Source organism: Bos javanicus, chromosome 16 (genome assembly GCF_032452875.1).
Source record: "Bos javanicus breed banteng chromosome 16, ARS-OSU_banteng_1.0, whole genome shotgun sequence".
Classification (NCBI taxonomy): Eukaryota; Metazoa; Chordata; class Mammalia; order Artiodactyla; family Bovidae; genus Bos; species Bos javanicus.
Window position 1 is genome coordinate 11,280,325 of NC_083883.1, and position 19,233 is coordinate 11,299,557.

A 19,233-nucleotide genomic window follows, 5' to 3' on the forward strand; every position below is an offset into this window, starting at 1 on the left:
GCACCCGCCACTAGCAAGTGGGGGCTGGGCAGGGAGGCCATGGGCTGCGTTGCTTAGAGTAAGGATTGGGGCTGAATGTCCCGAGGATAATCAGAGCCAACTAATTTGGGCTAGCAAACCAAGACTGTGGGATAGCTACCACGTGAAAATCCCTAAGATACCACCAAGCCCACACACAGAACAAAGGGCGGAGCAGAACTAGCCGGCTGCAGACCATCCCCCTCCCGTGACAGGCAGCCTGAGCCGGAAGGGAGCAATCACAGCCCCAGAGGGACATTATCTACCAAACTGCAAGCAGGCTTATTTGCTAACTAAGACTTCTTGGGGTTCTGGACAGTCATCATCAGCCTGAGAAGGTGTGCCGGTTGTACACCCAGAAAACCGAGTGGCAGGGACAGGAGAGGTGATAAGTTGCAATGACCGCACTCACCAAACACCTCAACACCTGAGCTGCTCGGAGCTGGGAAGGGCACAAAACGCAGGCCCAACAGAGTCTGTGCCTCTGAGGACTACCTGAGTGCCTGAACCTGAGAGGCTTAGACCTGGGAGGTGCATGCAGCCCAGGGCCGGCCTTGGACGGTTCCCAGCAGAGCAACCTAGAGCCTGAGCTGTGTGGGCACGGAGGGTGCATGTGCCATGAGCAGGGGCAGGCCAAGTGTGGCTGAGACACTGTGTGCACACACCAGTGTTATTTGTTTGCAGCGTCCCTCCCTCCCCACAGCACGACTGAACAAATGAGCCTAAAAAAAAAGTGTCCACCACCACCTGCCTTGTGCCAGGGTGGAAGTCAGACACTAAAGAGACCAGCAAACAGAAACTAAAGCCGAGGGAACCGCCTTGGAAGTGACAGGTGCAATAGATTAAAACTGTGTAGTTAGTACCGACTACATAGGAAGGGGCCTATAGAGCTTGAGAAATATAAACTGGACCAAGGAACTATCCGAAAAGAACTGACCCCACACTGCCCACAACAACACCAGAGAAAGTCCTAGATATATTTTTACTATTTTTACAATCATTCTATTTTTCTTTTCTTTTTTTAAACTACTTTTTAATTTTAAAGTCCTCTATTACTCTTTTAATTTTCATTTTTATAACCTACTATTACTTTTCAAAAAAAAAGACTATTTTTAAAGCAAACTTCATATATATATACTTTTAATAATTTTTGTGACTTTGTTTTTCTTTTTCTTCTTCTTCTTTTCTTTAATATTGTATTTTTGAAAATCCAACCTATACTCTAGAATTTTAATCTTTGCTTTTTGGTATTTGTTATCAGTTTTGTACCTTTAAGAACCCAATCTTCAGTACCCATTTTTACTTGGGAGCGAGATTACTGGCTTGATTGCTCTGTCCCTCTTTGGACTCTCCTTTTTCTCCACCAGGTCGCCTCTGTCTCCTCCATCCCCCTTCTCTTCTCTACCCAACTCTCTGAATCTCTGTGTGTTCCAGATGGTGGAGAACACTTAGGGAACTGATTACTGGCTAGATCTGTCTCGCTCCTTTTCATTCCCCCTTTTATCCTCCTGGCCACCTCTGTATCCTTCCTCCCTCTTCTCTTCTAACTCCATGAACATCTCTGAGCGGTCCAGACTACACATAAGGAAGTGATTACTGGCTACCTTGCTCTCTCCTCTTTTGATGCCACCTCATCTCATTTGGGTCACCTCTAACACCCTCCTCCCTCTTCTCTTCTCCATGTAACTCTGTGAACCTCTCTGGGTGTCCCTCACTGTGGAGAAACTTTTCATCTTTAACCTAGAAGTTTTATCAATGGTGCTATATAGAAGAAGTCTTGAGACTACTGTAAAAATAAGACTGAAAACCAGAAGCAGGAGACTTAAGTCCAAATCCTGAGAACATCAGAGAAATACTGACTCCAAGGAACATTAATTGATAGGAGCTCATCAAATGCCTCCACACCTACACTGAAACCAAGCACCACCCAATGGCCAACAAGTTCCAGAGCAAGACATACCACACAAATTCTCTAGCAACACAGGAACACAGCCCTGAGCTTCAATATACAGGCTGCCCAAAGTTACTCCAAAACCATTGACATCTCATAACTTGTTACTAGACACTTCATTGCATTCCAGAGAGAAGAAATCCAGCTCCACCCAGCAGAACACCGACACAAGCTTCCCTAACCAAGAAACCTTGACAAACCACCGATACAACCCCACCCACAGCGAGGAAACTCCATAATAAAGAGAACTCCACAAACTGCCAGAATATAGAAAGGCCACCCCAAACTCAACAATATAAACAAGATGAAGAGACAGAGGAATACCCAGCAGGTAAAGGGACAGGATAAATGCCCACCAAACCAAACAAAAGAGGAAGAGATAGGGAATCTACCTGATAAAGAATTCTGAATATTGATAGTAAAAATGATCCAAAATCTTGAAATAAAAATGGAATCACAGATAAATAGCCTGGAGACAAGCATTGAGAAAATGCAAGAAAGGTTTAACAAGGACCTAGAAGAAATAAAAAAGAGTCAATATATAATGAATAATGCAATAAATGAGATCAAAAACACTCTGGAGGCAACAAATAGTAGAATAATGGAGGCAGAAGATAAGATTAGTGAAGTAGAAGATAGAATGGTAGAAATAAATGAATCAGAGAAGAAAAAAGAAAAACAAACTAAAAGAAATTAGGACAATCTCAGAAACCTCCAGGACAATATTAAATGCTCCAACATTTGAATCATAGGAGTCCCAGAAGAAGAAGACAAAAAGAAAGACCATGAGAAAATACTTGAGGAGATAACAGTTGAAAACTTCCCTAAAATGGGGAAGGAAATAATCACCCAAGTCCAAGAAACCCAGAGAGTCCCAAACAGGATAAACCCAAGGCAAAACACCCCAAGACACATATTAATCAAATTAACATAGATCAAACACAAAGAACAAATATTAAAAGCAGCAAGGGAAAAACAACAAATAACACACAAGGGAATTCCCATAAGGATAACAGCTGATCTTTCAATAGAAACTCTTCAGGCCAGGAGGGAATGGCAAGACATACTTAAAGTGATGAAAGAAAATAATCTATAGCCCAGATTACTGTACCCAGCAAGGATCTCATTCAAATATGAAGGAGAAATCAAAAGCTTTACAGACAAGCAGAAGCTGAGAGAATTCAGCACCACCAAACCAGCTCTCTAACAAATGCTAAAGGATCTTCTCTAGACAGGAGACACAAAAACGGTGTATAAACTTGAACCCAAAACAATAAAGTAAATGGCAAGAGGATCATACTTATCAATAATTACCTTAAACGTAAATGGGTTGAATGCCACAACCAAAAGACAAAGACTGGCTGAATGGATACAAATGGATACAAAAACAAGATAAACTAGTAGCCAGACTCATGAAGAAACAAAGGAAGAAAACTCAAATCAACAAAATTAGAAACGAAAATGGAGAGATCACAACAGACAACACAGAAATACAAAGGATCATAAGAGACTACTATCAGCAATTATATGCCAATAAAATGGACAACGTGGAAGAAATGGACAAATTCTTAGAAAAGTACAACTTTCCAAAACTGGACCAGGAAGAAATAGAAAATCTTAACAGACTCATCACAAACACGTAAATTGAAACTGTAATCAGAAATCTTCCAGCAAACAAAAGCCCAGGTCCAGATGGCTTCACAGCTGAATTCTACCAAAAATTTAGAGAAGAGCTAATACCTATCCTACTCAAACTCTTCCAGAAAATTGCAGAGGAAGGTAAACTTCCAAACTCATTCTATGAGGCCACCATCACCCTAATACCAAAACCTGACAAAGATGCCACACACACACAAAAAAAGAAAATTACAGGCCAATATCACTGATGAACATAGATGCAAAAATCCTTAACAAAATTTTAGCAGTCAGAATCCAACAACACATTAAACAGATCATACACCATGAGCAAGTGGGCTTTATCCCAGGGATGCAAGGATTCTTCAATATCCGCAAATCAATCAATGTAGTACACCACATCAACAAATTGAAAAATAAAAGCCATATGATTATCTCAATAGATGCAGAGAAAGCCTTTGACAAAATTCAATATCCATTTATGATATAAACTCCCCAGAAAGCAGGAATAGAAGGAACATACCTCAACATTATAAAAGCTATATATGACAACCCATAGCAAACATTATCCTCAACGGTGAAAAACTGAAAGCATTTCCCCTAAAGTCAGGAACAAGACAAGGGTGCCCACTTTCACCACTACTATTCAACATAGTTTTGGAAGTTTTGGCCACAGCAATCAGAACAGAAAAAGAAATAAAAAGAATCCAAATTGGAAAAGAAGAAGTAAAACTCTGTTTGCAGATGACATGACCCTCTACATAGAAAACCCTAAAGACACCACCAGAAAATTACTAGAACCAATCAATGAATATGGCAAAGTTGCAGGATATAAAATCAACACACAGAAATCCCTTGCATTCCTATACACTAATAATGAGAAAACAGAAAGAGAAATTAAGGAAACAATCCCATTCACCATTGCAACGAAAAGAATAAAATACTTAGGAATATATCTACCTAAAGAAACTAAAGACCTATATATAGAAAACTATAAAACATTGGTGAAAGGAATCAAAGAGGACACTAATAGATGGAGAAATATACCATGTTCATGGATCAGAAGAATCAATATAGTGAAAATGAGTATACTACCCAAAGCAATTTATAGATTCAATGCAATCCCTGTCAAGCTACCAATGGTATTTTTCACAGACCTAGAACAAATAATTTCACAATTTGTATAGAAATACAAAAACCTTGAATAGCCAAAGCAATCTTGAGAAAGAAGAATGGAACTGGAGGAATCCACCTGCCTGACTTCAGGCTCTACTACAAAGCCACAGTCATCAAGACAGTATGGTACTGGCACAAAGACAGAAATATAGATCAATGGAACAAAATAGAAAGCCCAGAGATAAACCCACACACCTATGGACACCTTATCTTTGACAAAGGAGGCAAGAATATACAATGGAGAAAAGACAATCTCTTTCACAAGTGGTGCTGGAAAAACTGGTCAAGCACTTACAAAAGAATGAAACTAGAACACTTTCTAACACCATACAAAAAAAAAAAAAAAAAGTCAAAATGGATTAAAGATCTCAACGTAAGACCAGAAACTATAAAACTTCTAGAGGAGAACATAGGCAAAACACTCTCCGACATACATCACAGCAGGATCCTCTATGACACACCTCCCAGAATATTAGAAATAAAAGCAGAAATAAACAAATGGGATCTAATTAAAATTAAAAGCTTCTGTACAACAAAAGAAACTATAAGCAAGGTGAAAAGACAGCCTTTAGAATGGGAGAAAATAATAGCAAATGAAGCACCTGACAAACAAATAATCTCAAAAATATACAATAACTCCTGCAGCTTAATTCCTGAAAAATAAACGACCCAATCAAAAAATGGGCCGAAGAACTAAATAGACATTTCTCCAAAGAAGACATACAGATGGCTAACAAACACATGAAAAGATGTTCAACATCACTCATTATCAGAGAAATGCAAATCAAAACCACTATGAGGTACCATTTCACACCAGTCAGAATGGTTGTGATCCAAAAGTCTATAAGCAATAAATGCTGGAGAGGATGTGGAGAAAAGGGAACCCTCTTACACTGTTGATGGGAATGCAAACTAGTACAGCCACTATGGAGAACAGTGTGGAGATTCGTTAAAAAACTGGAAATAGAACTGCCATATGACCCAGCGATCCCACTGCTGGGCATACACACTGAGGAAACCAGAATTGAAAGAGACATGTGTACCCCAATGTTCATCGCAGCACTGTTTATAATAGCCAGGACATGGAAGCAACGTAGATGCCCATCAGCAGATAAATGGATCAGAAAGCTGTGGTACATATACACAATGCAGTATTACTCAGCCATTAAAAAGAATACATTTGAATCAGTGCTAATGAGGTGGATGAAACTGGAGCCTATTATACAGAGTGAAGTAAGCCAGAAAGAAACACACCAATACAGTATACTAACGCATATATATGGAATTTAGAAAGATGGTAACGATAACCCTGTATGCAAGACAGCAAAAGAGTCACAGATGTATAGAACAGTCTTTTGGACTCTGTGGGGGGTGGGGGGATGATTTGGGAGAATAGCATTGAAACATGTATAATATCATATAAGAAACAAATCTGCAGTCCAGATTTGATGCAGGATACAGGATGTTTGGGGCTGGTGCACTGGGATGACCCAGAGGGATGGTATGGGGAGCGAGGTGGCAGGAGTGTTCAGGATTGGGAACACGTGTACACCTGTGGCAGATTCATGTTGATGTATGGCAAAACCAATAAAATATTGTAAAGTAAGTAGCCTCTAATTAAAATAAATAAATTTAATTTTTTTAAAAAAAGAAATTAATAAAAAAAAGTTTACATCTAGGGGATAAAGGTACGGGTAACAGGAGGATAGGGGAAGGAATGGATGTGACACCTCCCAACATGTAACTATTTATGTTGTTCTGACTTTTGAATCATATGAATGTACTATCCATTCAAAAAAAAATTAAATGTTCAGTTCTGTTAAAAAAAAAATAACAACTTACTATAAAGCAACAGCAGTCAATAAAGTATGATAATAGTAAGAAAGTAGAAAACATGATCAATGGAATAGCATTGAGAGTCCAGAATTAATCTTTTATATTTATGGTCAATTAACTTTTGACAAGGGTACCAAGACAATTCAGTGGGGTAGAAATAGTTTTGTCAACAGTTGGTGCTGGAACAACTAGATATTCACAAATAAAAGAAAGAACTTGGACCTCTTCCACACCACAAACAAACGTTAACTCAAAAGTAATCATGTCTCTAAATGTATAAACTAAAATTATAAAACTCTTAGAAGAAAATATAAGATTAAATCTTGTGAACTAGATTTAGGCAAAAAATCTTAGAAGAACACCAAAAGCACAATCCATGAAAAAAAAAATTAGACTTAATCATATTTTAAAACTTTCCAGCTTAAAGGATACCTCAAGAAAGGGCAAATATAACCTATCAAGTGGGAGAGTATATCTGAAAATCATAGAACTGATAATGGAATGATGCTAAGAAAAAATTTTTAAAAAACGTATATTTCCACAAAAAGATAAATAACTCAAAATAGAGAAAAGAATATGAATAGATATTTCTATTAAAGTATTACACAAATGGCCAATAACCACATTTAAAAATATGTGAGACATTATCCAATATCAAAATACAAAGAAAAACCATAATGAAATAACATTCTACCACCACCCCCCCCACCCCGACACACACAAACACACACTAGAATGGCTATAATTAAATACATAATAAGCATTTGTGAGGATATGGAAGATTCTGAACTCCCATACATCATTGAAGGAAATGAAAAATGATGAAAACTCCTATAGAAAACATGTGGGGCAGCCTCTGTCAAACTTATAGTTCCCATGTATATGTGTGTTAGTCACTCAGTCGTGTATGACTCTTTGTGACCACATGGATTATAACCCTCTAGGCTCCTCTGTCCATGGAATTCTCCAGGCAGAATACTGGATTGGGTTGCCATTTTCTCCTCCAGGGGATCTTCCCAACTGAGGTATTAAATCTGTGCTACACTGCGAGTAGATTCATTCATCTGAGCCACCAGGGGAGCCCCTTAGAGATCTCATATACCTAGCAATTCTACTCTTAGATACATATCCAAGAGAAATGAAATATACAAGATAAACAAAGACAAACATAGACTAAAAACTGTACATAAATGTTCTTATCAACATTATTCATGGTAGCCAAAATTGGTACAATTCAAATATCCATTAACTGACACATCAATAAATAAAAAGTGACATTTCAATACAATATAATTCAGAGATAATAAAAATGAATAAAGTATGGGACATAGGCAAACCTTAACTATATTATACTTAGGTGAAAAAAGTCAGATTCAAAAATTGCAGGATTCCATGTACATTAAAAAGTCAAATTAGGCAAATTTATTTTAAAAAATAGGTTTGTCCTTGTCTAATGGTGAGGAGGGATGTGGAGTGTCTGAAAATGGCCATGAATTTCTTATGGGGATGATGGATGTACAACTGTGAATATACTAATTATTATCAGTCTATATACTTGTATTATAATTAAATATATATATATTATATCTATAATACAAGTATATACATATATACAAGTATATATATAATATATAATATATATTATAATATAATTATAATCATATATTATGTGATACATATTTAATAAAACTATTAAAATAGCTAGAAAACCAAATCTGTTAAGGAAAAATATCAGACAAACTTTTACAGAGGTGAAGTTTCTTAGAAAAAATATATTTTATTTCCTTGCCATAAGAGTCAAATAGATTATAAATATATACATCACAATTCTATCAGATATTTTTCACACTGCTGGACTTCAAGATATAGGATGTTTTATATATATATATAACCTTACCAAAGTGAGGTTAACTAGATTCATTGTTTATTCAGGCATTATTAGTAATGTTTGAAACATTCAAAAGTTTATTTCTACACACACATAAAAGCCCCATGACTTAGAATGTGTAATTTTTTTGGTAAATGGGAAGTTTAGAAATAGACAATTACCAAGTTTGTAACAATTATCTAGCATAGCCTCAGAGAAAGAAGAGACTATATAAGTAAAATTATTCTTCTACCTATTGGATTTTGACTGTATTATAAAGAGAGAAATCCTCTGTTTGCTTATGCCAAAATGAATATTTCACGGGCTTAGACTTGGTAGAGAGGAGATTGAGCTGAGGCAGCCTGCTGGGTGCCACATGAGTAAAGACGCTGTAATTTAACCCTTCAGCTATTGATTTGTATGAATCATCACTAAGATATTCACATAAGAAGGTATATGTGTTTTTCTCTGGCTTCCTCTAGGAGAGCAAATGTTTTCTTACTTACTAGTTAATGCACAGTTAAACACTTCCAAAGTGCATAATGAAATGCAAATTTCTGCAGGAAAAAAAAAATCACCTGACTTATGAAGTAGTTACTCTTGTATTAAACTTTCAGAATGCAGTCATTGGCATGATTTTAGCTTTTATCATTTGGGTCACATATGCTGTTCCCTCATGAATAGACCTAACTGTGATTGTGCCAGCTCTAGCATCACAATTCTCTTTTATACCAGCTTCCTTGACTTTTGTAGATTTGCTTAAGGCTTTTTATATTGAGGGGATAAGTTTTGCAAAAGGGAAAACCTCCAGAGCTTTTTGTGCATTGCCAACAACAGCAGAAAGCTTCTGATTTCTAAAGTACCATATTTTAACTGTCACAGCAGTGACATAAAACTACTGTAACTAAAAAGGAGAACTGGTAAGCTATTGGTGAAAATTAATTTAAAATGTGATATATTTGTAAACAAAACAATTTGCTTAAGCTTTGTAAACTAGTCAATGCCATTTCATTGATAAAGAGATAGTTATGTATATCTCAATGGCAAAAGTAAGTATGGTACTAATGCAAATTGTATTTTAATATCTTGTTTCCTGTCCTAATCACTTAAATAATCTTAGAAGAATCATTTTTATTTTTAAAAATGTTATAATTTCTATTTTGGTTGATAGTTTTGTATAGAGTTGAGAATCAATTAGTGTTTCACAATTGAATTACCAGGCTCATGAAGCTCTTCTCAATGAATACACATACACTTGAGATTTAGTGCTTAAAGACAAAAACTAAATGTAGTTGTTTGAAGTACTTCTCTGTATCTGTAATAAACTGAATATATTTAATTTAGTAATATGTTCTTGCCAAATAATATACTATGATTGAGACTCTTTCTTAAAGAAAAACAATTAAGTTTATTTAGGATGATGTGTTTATCAATAAAATGAAATTCATTTCTAAAGCAACTGTCTGAGGAATAATGGCACAAAAATTTTGAAGAAAAACTATGTGCTTTAATCAGATTCTTCCTTTTCCTATTTTTGTCTCCCCATAAGTATCAGATCAGATCAGATCAGTTGCTCAGTCGTGTCCGACTCTTTGCGACCCCATGAATCGCAGCACGCCAGGCCTCCCTGTCCATCACCGACTCCCGGAGTTCACTGAGACTCACGTCCATCGAGTCAGTGATGCCATCCAGCCATCTCATCCTCTGGCGTCCCCTTCTCCTCCTGCCCCCAATCCCTCCCAGCATCAGAGTCTTTTCCAATCAGTCAACTCTTTGCATGAGGTGGCCAAAGTACTGGAGTTTCAGCTTTAGCATCATTCTTTCCAAAGAAATCCCAGGGCTGATCTCCTTCAGAATGGACTGGTTGGATCTCCTTGCAGTCCAAGGGACTCTCAAGCGTCTTCTCCAACACCACAGTTCAAAACCATCAATTCTTTGGTGCTCAGCCTTCTTCACAGTCCAACTCTCACATCCATACATGACCACAGGAAAAACCATAGCAAAACTATATACCCCATAGTTATATGTGTATGCATTTATATCTGTGTGCATAAACTTTTATATACTTATACATACTTATCATAAATATGATATTCATATATTCCTACATATAATTAATGGCATGTACATGCTTTTTTATATAATAGAAATAACATAAAATACACTCAAATATTTTATTAAAAGTTTGAATTTACAAATATCTATCAGTTATTGGAATATGTCTTCTCTATTTTGTTTCTTCTATATAGATCAGGTATACAGATGACTTTCAAGGGAGACATTAAAGACTTGATATAAGTGATGCTTGTATGTATACATGCACACTTCCTCTAAGTGTAATTCAAAAAATTGCATCACATGCTTAAGGGTTACACAAACTATGTTGTTGTTGTTCAGTCACCCAGACATGTCCCACTCTTTGCAACCCCATGGACTGCAGCACTCCAGGCCTCCCTGTCTCTCACCATCTCACAGAGTTTGGCCAAGTTCATATCCATTGCATCAGTGATGCCATCCAGCCATCTCATCCTCTATTGCCCTCTTCTCTTTCTGCCCTCAATCTTTCCCAGCATCAGGGACTTTTTCAGTAAGTTGGCTGTTCACATCAGGTGACCAAAATACTGGAGCATCAGCTTCAGCATCAGTCCTTCCACTGATCTTCCTCCCTGAATATTCAAGGTTGATTTCCTTGAAAATGTACTGGTTTTATCTCCTTGCTGTCGAAGGGACTCTCAGGAGTCTTCTCCAGCACCACAGTTTAAAGGCATTAATTCCTTGGTGCTCTGCCTTCTTTACAGTCCAGCTCTCAAAACCATATATGACCACTAGGAAGACCATAGCTTTGACTATACTGAACTTTGTTAACAAAGTGATGTCTCTGACTTTCAACACACTATCAACAGGTTTATCATAGATTTCCTGCCAAGAAGCAATCCTCTTTTGATTTCATGGCTGCAGTCACCATCCTCAGTGAGTTTAGAGAACAAGAAGAGGAAATTTGTCACTGCTTCTACCTCTTCCTCTTCCATTTGCCGTGAAGTAACAGGGCCAGAGGGCATGATCTTGGTTTAATATTTAGTTTTAAGCCAGTTTTTTCACTCTCCTCCTTCAACCTCATCAAGAGGTTCTTTAGCTCCTCTTTGCTTTCTGCCACATACCTGAGGTTGTTGATGTTTCTCCCACCTATCTTTTTTTTTTTCTCCTGCCTATCTTGATTTTAACTTGTAACTCATCCAACCTGACATTTTTCATGATGTGCTCAGTTAAATAAACAGGGTAGCAACAGACAGCCTTGTCATACTCCTTTCTCAAACCAGAACCAATCAGTTGTTCCATTCAGGGTTCAAACTGTTGTTTCTTGACCTGCATACAGGTTTCTCAGAAGACAGGTAAGATAGTCTGGCATTCCCATTCCTTTAAGAATTTTCCACAGTTTGTTATGATCCACAGAGTTAAAAGCTTTAGTATAGTCAGTGAAATAGAGGTTGATATTTTTCTGAAATTTTCTTGCTTTCTCCATGATGCAGTGACTGTTAGCAATTTGGTCTCTAGATCCTCTTCCTTTTCTAAACTGAGCTTGGACATCTGGAAGCTCTTGATTCACACAATGCTGAAGCCTAGTATGCGTGATTTTAAACATTAACTTTCTAACATGGGGGATGAGAGCAATTGTCCAGTGGTTTGAACATTCTTTAGTACTGCCCCTCTTGGGAACTGGGATGAGGATTGACCTTTTCCAGTCCTGTGGCCACTCCTGTGTCTTCCAGATTTGCTGATATTATTGAGTGCAACATTTTGATAGCATCATCTTTTAGAGTTCTGAATAACTCTACTAGAATTCCATCACATCCACTAGCTTTATTAAGGTACACTTGACTTCACACTCCAGAATGTGTGGCTCTGGGTAACTGACCATACCATCGTGGTTATCTGATTCATTAAGATCTTTTTTGTACAGTTCTTTCATGAATTCTCTTCTGTTTCTACTAGGGTCTCTACCATTTCTGTCCATTAGCATGCCCATCTTTGGCATCTTTGTTCCCTTGATATTTCCAATTTTCCTGAAGCGATCTCTAGTCTTTCCCCTTCTATTGTTTTCCTCTATTTCTGTGCACTGTTCACTGAAGACGTCGTTCTTGTCTCTCCTTGCTATTCTTTGGAACCTTTTGTTAGTTGGGTGTACCTTTCCCTTTCTCTCTTTTTTTCCACTCTTCTTTCTTCAGCTATTTGTAAAGCATCCTCAGATAGCCACTTTGCCTTCTTGCTTTTCCTTTTCTTTGGGATGGTTTTGTTCTCTGCCTCCTATACAATATTATGGACCTCTGTCCATAGTTCTTCAGGCAGAAGATTAAATCTTTACTAGGTCTAATCCCTTGAATCTATTCATCACCTTTACCACATATGCTAGGGGATTTGATTTAAGCCATACCTGGCTGTCCTGGTGCTTTTCCTGGCTTTCTTTAGTTTAAGCCTGAATTTTGCTATGAGAAACTCACGATCTGAGCCAGTCAGCTCCTGGTCTTGTTTTTGCTCACTGTATATAGCTTCTCCATTATTGGCTAGAAACAATGTTATCACTTTGATTTCTGCATTGACCATAATATACACAAACTATATTGAATCATTCATTAATCATAGACTTAGCCTATAGAACTTGGTGAAAATGTTACTGGATTTTTCTTTAACAGCACAGATGTAACAAAGTTGTTACAAAAAGAAATTTACATATGGCTTCCTGGGTGCCAGTCTATGCAGATGGTAAAAAGATGGCAGTCAGATATTTTTATTGTTATTTTGTTCTAGCACTATCTTTAAATCTGTTGAACATAACCTCACGTGAAGGCAGATTGTTTCACTATGTATTGGCACCTCCAGCCAAACTCAGAAATAGTGACTATATCTTATATTGCTTCCAACAGCAAGAATCTCAAGATCCTGCTATTAAAAATTTTATCTTTATACCTACTACTTAAGGTGAGGGGACTTTAAGTCTTGTGGGATAAATTGAGGAGCAGAGAGAGAGTGAGGAAGAAGTAGAACCATGAGAAAAACAAAAATGGATACAAGTTTGCATACTAAAATGTTTTTGACAACGATTATTGCACTACCTGGTTTTCATCAAAAACATAAAATATTTAAATACTTCTATAGAATAATGTTGATTAATTATCAGTCATATGTATGTATGTGTGCTCAGTCACTCAGTCTTGTCCTACTCTTTGTGACCTCATGGACTGTAGCCTGCCAGAGTTCTCTGTCCATAGAATTTTCTAGGCAAGAATACTGGAGTGGGTTGCCATTTCCTATTCCAGGGAATCTTCCTAACCCAGAAATCAAACCCACGTCTCTTGCATCTCCTGTATTGGCAGGCAGATTCTTTACCAGTTGCACCACCTGGGAAATCCACATATTAATATGCATGTATATCTATTTAATATTTTTATAGGTATATACTATAAATAAATCTATTAATCACCTTAACTTATGAGGTAGGTACTATCATCATTTTTACTTTGTAGATGAAGTGAGTGGGGTTGAGAGTGATTACATGATTTATTTAAGACCATACAGTGTTTATGACTTTTAACCTCAGGCTGCATGAATAAAATATCTCCACTTGTAACTTCTGTGCCATTACTGACTCTCAGTAGTAAACTATCTCAAATTAAAATACTGAACCAGAATAACCATGTGTACTCCATTTACTGTACCAATGAAGTGATGTAATGATGGCTACCAATGGTTACATCTGTCTGCTCTGAAACTAATAAATAGTTCAGATCTAGGAGAACTAGAAGCGGGAAATAAATATCTCAGATATTTTTCTTCATTGAATAAACTTGAACAATGATTTTGAATTTCACTAACATACAACTATGCTTTAGATAGAATTGAAAAGGTAATTAAGCACTCACAGGGCTTCCCTGGTGGCTCACACAGAAAAGAGTCTGCCTGCAGTGTGGGAGACCCAGGTTCAACCCCTGGGTCAGGAAGATCCCCTGGAGAAGGAAATGGCAACCTGCTCCAGTATTCTTGCCTGGAAAATCCCATGGACAGAGGAGCCTGGCAGTCTACAGTCCATGCAGTCGCAAAGAGTCAGACACGACAACAACTTCACTCAAGCACTCACTCACCCGATCTTCTTTAACACATAGATAGAAATAAAACAAAATATATCTGTTACTTTCTAAGGTAGCAAGCTTCCCTGGTGGCTCAGATGGTAAAGAATCTGCCTGCAATTCAGGAGCCCAGGGTTTCAACCCTGGGTTGAGAAGATCCCCTGGAGAAGGGAATGGCTACTCAGTCCAGTATTCTTTCCTAGAGAATTCCATGGACAGAGGAGGCTGGTGGGCTACAGTTCATGAGGTCATAAAGAGTCAGACATGACTGAGTGACTAAAACACACATACATAAGGTAATAAAGGTTTCCATCAGAGTTCTACATTTCACAAACTACTGTTAATTTGTTTATGCATATCTGAACAAGGAACATCATTCTGTTCTCAGTCTGGTGGAATGAAATTCAAGTTAATGACCTTGAACTCAACTTCAGGACCATTAAGGAGCCTGTTACACTGCAACCTTCAGTCATATGACTGGTGTTCTTATTTGGTGACAACATTAGAATTAAAACCTTCAGTTAGTTTGAATGTCCTCAAATATATAACACAGAGCTATCCTATCTGGAGGCTAGTAGATAATTTCAACTGTATATTCTGACATGGATATGCAGATTCCTTAAACAAACTCTGTTCTAGTCTTTCAGTTTCTCTGTTCTACAAATTGTTAAATATTTGTAGTACAACCTTAGGTGTGACTTCAAGTATCTAGTCATTTTGCCTACTTCACAAGCTGAGTCCTCATATACCAAAATATCATTGACTAGCTGCACAACATATAAATGTGTTGCTCTTTGAAGAAAATATTTTAATCAACAACTTGCTCGAACTTTTATATCCTTAGGCAAGAGAAATTCTAAAACATGTAATGAAATATCAAAGCACGTATTAAATGATAGCTCTAGAATCAATAAATATTGCAAGACTTGTAAGGTGTGTTAGAAGATATTGCATACAGAATAAGGAAAATGTATTGATGTCTACTCCAATAGTCAATATTCAGAATCCTATATTTACTTTTGATTCTTACTTCATTTGCACTGGCCACACTCAGCCAAGTTTTAGCAAAGTTTACTTTTTCATATGTCTAGAATAGGCCGTATTTCTATAACCCCATCATCATCATATTTATTCTATTCAAAGTCACTCTGTCTTGATTTTCATGGAAAAATCCATTAAGTTTCATGGGAAGGAATTCTTAGCTCCTCATTTAAGCAGGATACAGTAAGTCTTTAAACCACAAAAAAACACAGCATTTTTGAGTCTTAAATATCATTATCAGATCATAACAAATGTTTCACTCTACTGTTTTAAATACTTCAGAAATGTCCTTGCCCTACCCTAACAAACATATTTCCCACTATCTTTAGAACTAAGCCATTCATTCAACAATTCTATCAGACTGACCTCTCAATATGATCAATATACGTCATGATCACCTTTGGCTTCATTATTCATCCTCACTTTAGTCTGGCTTTAGTCTTGTCTGGCTGCCATCTATGGAGTCGCACAGAGTCAGACACGACTGAAGCAACTTAGCAACAAAGTCGCTTGCCAACAAAGGTCCATCTAGTCAAAGATTTGGTTTTTCCAGTAGTCTTGTATGGGTGTGAGAGTTGGACCATAAAGAAAGCTTAGCACCTAAGAATTGATGCTTTTGAACTGTGGTGTTGGAGAAGACTCCTCAGAGTCCCTTGGACTTCAAGGAGATCAAACCAGTCAACCCTAAATGAAATCAGTCCTGAATGTTCATTGGAAGGACTGATGCTGAAGTTGAAACTCCAATACTTTGGCCACCTCATTCAAAGAGTTGACTCGTTTGAAAAGACCCTGATGCTGGGAAAGATTGAAGGTGGGAGGAGAAGGGAATAACAGAGGATGAGATGGTTGGATGGCATCACCGACTCAATGGACATGACTTTGAGCAAGCTCCAGGTGTTGGTGATGGACAGGGAGGCCTGGAGTGCTGCAGTCCATGGGATCGCAAAGAGTCAGACACAACAGAGTGACTGAACTGAACTGAACCTTCTTCCCCTGGGCTTCCCTGGGAGTTCAGTGGTAAAGAATCCATCTGCCAATACCAGAGACAGAAGACGTGGGTTCAATCCCTGGTTCTGGAGATTTCATGGAGGAGAAAATGGCAATCCACTCCAGTATTCTTGCCTGGAAAATCCCAGACAGAGGAGCCTGGCAGGCTACAGTCCATAGGGTCACAAACAGCCTGACATAACTGAGCGAGTAAAGAATAAGAACCATTCCCTATTGCTCTGGCTATTTAAATCCTTCCATTATCCATCTTTTTGGTTTCAGTTCAGTTCAGTTCAGTTCAGTCACTCAGTCGTGTCCGACTCTTTGCAACCCCATGAATCACAGCATGCCAGGCCTCCCTGTCCATCACCAACTCCCGGAGTTCACTCAGACTCACATTCAACGAGTCAGTGATGCCATCCAGCCATATCATCCTCTGTCATTCTCCTGCCCCCAATCCCTCCAAGCATCACAGACTTTTCCAGTGAGTCAATGCTTCCCATGAGGTGGTCAAAGTATTGGAGCTTCAGCTTCAACATCAGTCCTTCCAATGAACACCCAGGACTCATCTCCTTTAGGATGAACTGGTTGGATCTCCCTGCAGTCCAAGGGACTCTCAAGAGTCTTCTCTTAACACCACAATTGAAAAGCATCAATTTTTCAGTGCTCAGCTTTCTTCACAGTCCAACTCTCACATCCATACATGACCACTGGAAAAACCATAGCCTTGACTAGACGAACCTTTGTTGGCAAAGTAATGTCTTTGCTTTTCAATATGCTATCTAGGTTGGTCATAACTTTCCTTCCAAGGAGTAAGTGTCTTTTAATTTCATGGCTCAGTCACCATCTGCAGTGATTTTGGAGCCCAGAAAAATAAAGTCTGACACTATTTGCACTGTTTCCCCATCTATTTCCCATGAAGTGATGGGACCAGATGCCATGATCTTCATTTTCTGAATGTTGAGCTTTAAGCCAACTTTTTCACTCTCCTCTTTCACTTTCATCAAGAGGCTCTTTAGTTCCTCTTCACTTTCTGCCATACGGGTGGTGTCATCTGCATATCTGAGGTAATTGATATTTCTCCTGGCAATCTTGATTCCAGCCTGTGCTTCTTCCAGTCTAGTGTTTCTCATGATGTACTCCGCATATAAGTTAAATAAGCAGGGTGACAATATACAGCCTTGACGTACTCCTTTTCCTATTTGGAACCAGTCAGTTGTTCCATGTCCAATTCTAACTGTTGCTTCCCGACCTGCATATAGGTTTCTCAAGAGGCAGGTCAGGTGGTCTGGTATTCCCGTCTCTTTCAGAATTTTCCACAGTTTATTGTGATCCACACAAAGGCTTTGGTATAGTCAATAAAGCAGAAATAGATGTTTTCTTGGAACTGTCTCACTTTTTCGATGATCTAGCAGATGTTGGCAATTTGATCTGTGGTTCCTCTGCCTTTTCTAAAACCAGCTTGAACATCTGGAAGTTCATGGTTCACATATTGCTGAAGCCTGGCGTGGAGAATTTTGAGCATTACTTTACTAGCATGTGAGAGGAGTGGACCCTTAAAAGCTTTTGTTTATGTTGATTTAATATAATGACATTTACCATTTAGAAGTTAAAACTGGAAACATAATTGTACGATTTTTTGCAAGGTATTTTCTTGGTTGCGTATGACAAAATCCAGCCTCACACAGATATATAACAACACAGAGAACCTGGCAGATCCCCTGCAGTATGCTTGGCCTCCCCTAGGGGTCCTCAGATTACACTTGGAATTTGCTACTTGAAGCTTCTAGTTCAGATCCGCTCCCTCTGTTCTTTGATACTTTTTTCTGAATCCTTGAAAAGATTAATGCATGCAGTGCATGCAATGTCATTGCACATATGTTTACTTTGTAACTTCTTTATAATGCGTGTCTTGATTTTTTTAAACTACAGAGTGTATTTTATTTATATTTCCATTTTAAGCAATACAGTGTAGTGTTCCGATACTGGATTTCTATAGCAAGATTTCCTGGGCTCATTTCAATTTTTTCCCAACCATTAACTAATAATAGAGTGACTTTCTTAACTCTCTATGCCTTAAATGTTTTATCTATCAAAGACAAATAATAACAGTGCTTATATTACACAGTTGTTTTGAGGTATAAAATGTACAAAGACATAGAGAACACACACATAGACACAACTGAATCACTTTCACTAGTATTTTTTCCAAAATATGGTGGAAAAATTACTGTATGGTTTCCAGCTGCAAAACATCAAAAATATTGTTCTAATTCATATTTATAGTAATATTTTTAAATTATGAAAACCAGAAGCTAATAGTCACAGTACATAAGGTTTGAAAGAGAGCTAGAGTTTTGAAATATATCCCTCTTACCAAAATATAAAGAGAAATGAAAGTCATTTCCACACAATTAAACACAATCAGGTGATCATCTCTTTTAACTTAATCACAGTCAAGCAATGTGCCTTTCATTAATGGGGTCTATCCTTCTTCTTTCCTACGGTATTCCCCCTTGTCACTTGTGTCAAGTTCTCAAGATAATTAGGAAGAAGCTTACAAAGAAAAAATAATATTTAGGTTGATTATGCACAAATTAAAG